Genomic DNA, 2,137 nt, shown 5'->3' with positions numbered 1-2,137 from the left:
CAGGGAAAGACAAGATGAGGAGAGACTACAGCACAGGGAAAGACAAGATGAGGAGAGACTACAGCACAGGGAAAGACAAGATGAGGAGAGACTACAGCACAGGGAAAGACAAGATGAGGAGAGACTACAGCACAGGGAAAGACAAGATGAGGAGAGACTACAGCACAGGGAAAGACAAGATGAGGAGAGACTACAGCACAGGGAAAGACAAGATGAGGAGAGACTACAGCACAGGGAAAGACAAGATGAGGAGAGACTACAGCACAGGGAAAGACAAGATGAGGAGAGACTACAGCACAGGGAAAGACAAGATGAGGAGAGACTACAGCACAGGGAAAGACAAGATGAGGAGAGACTACAGCACAGGGAAAGACAAGATGAGGAGAGACTACAGCACAGGGAAAGACACGATGAGGAGAGACTACAGCACAGGGAAAGACAAGATGAGGAGAGACTACAGCACAGGGAAAGACAAGATGAGGAGAGACTACCAGCACAGGGAAAGACAAGATGAGGAGAGACTACAGCACAGGGAAAGACAAGATGAGGAGAGACTACAGCACAGGGAAAGACAAGATGAGGAGAGACTACAGCACAGGGAAAGACAAGATGAGGAGAGACTACAGCACAGGGGAAAGACAAGACGAGGAGAGACTACAGCACAGGGAAAGACAAGATGAGGAGAGACTACAGCACAGGGAAAGTCAAGATGAGGAGAGACTACAGCACAGGGAAAGACAAGATGAGGAGAGACTACAGCACAGGGAAAGACAAGATGAGGAGAGACTACAGCACAGGGAAAGACAAGATGAGGAGAGACTACAGCACAGGAAAGACAAGATGAGGAGAGACTACAGCACAGGGAAAGACAAGATGAGGAGAGACTACAGCACAGGGAAAGACAAGATGAGGAGAGACTACAGCACAGGGAAAGACAAGATGAGGAGAGACTACAGCACAGGGAAAGACAAGATGAGGAGAGACTTACAGCACAGGGAAAGACAAGATGAGGAGAGACTACAGCACAGGGAAAGACAAGATGAGGAGAGACTACAGCACAGGGAAAGACAAGATGAGGAGAGACTACAGCACAGGGAAAGACAAGATGAGGAGAGACTACAGCACAGGGAAAGACAAGATGAGAAGAGACTACAGCACAGGGAAAGACAAGATGAGGAGAGACTACAGCACAGGGAAAGACAAGATGAGGAGAGACTACAGCACAGGGAAAGACAAGATGAGGAGAGACTACAGCACAGGGAAAGACAAGATGAGGAGAGACTACAGCACAGGGAAAGACAAGATGAGGAGAGACTACAGCACAGGGAAAGACAAGATGAGGAGAGACTACAGCACAGGGAAAGACAAGATGAGGAGAGACTACAGCACAGGGAAAGACAAGATGAGGAGAGACTACAGCACAGGGAAAGACAAGATGAGGAGAGACTACAGCACAGGGAAAGACAAGATGAGGAGAGACTACAGCACAGGGAAAGACAAGATGAGGAGAGACTACAGCAAAGGAAAGACAAGATGAGGAGAGACTACAGCACAGGGAAAGACAAGATGAGGAGAGACTACAGCACAGGGAAAGACAAGATGAGGAGAGACTACAGCACAGGGAAAGACAAGATGAGTATGCAGCCAAACAAGAAAGACTTGAACATTCCATTCGATTACAAGAGAGGCCATCCAGTCAAGCAATCCTGCACCCTCAACAGAGTTTGATCTTGGTCGAAACAGCTGACTTGTACCGCCTTTCAACAAAAAAGGAGGTGGACGTATATTTTACTCAGTTTAAGGGGATTGCCACATCCCTAAAATGGCCATGAGATATTTAGTCAGTGCTCCTTCAAAGTGTTCTTGTGGGAAAAGCTCAGAAAGTGTACGCCACTTTATCTCTTGACCAGAGTTCAGATTATGACACTGTTTAAGCAGCTATCCTTCAGCCTTACGAGTTGGTCCCAGAGGTATACAGAAAACAGTTCCGTAAATTATGAAGACAGAATCACATAGGCATGTTGAGTTGGCAAGACAACAAGCATGTCTTGCAGATGAGTTTGTGTTGACACATAAACCTACCTTCACAAACAAAGCACCCAGTAGTAATCCCTACGTAAGAAGCAATCCAGAGAAC

This window comes from Oncorhynchus kisutch, linkage group LG2, assembly GCF_002021735.2.
Source record: "Oncorhynchus kisutch isolate 150728-3 linkage group LG2, Okis_V2, whole genome shotgun sequence".
NCBI classification, from domain to species: Eukaryota; Metazoa; Chordata; class Actinopteri; order Salmoniformes; family Salmonidae; genus Oncorhynchus; species Oncorhynchus kisutch.
Note: the sequence above shows the minus strand (reverse complement) of the source record.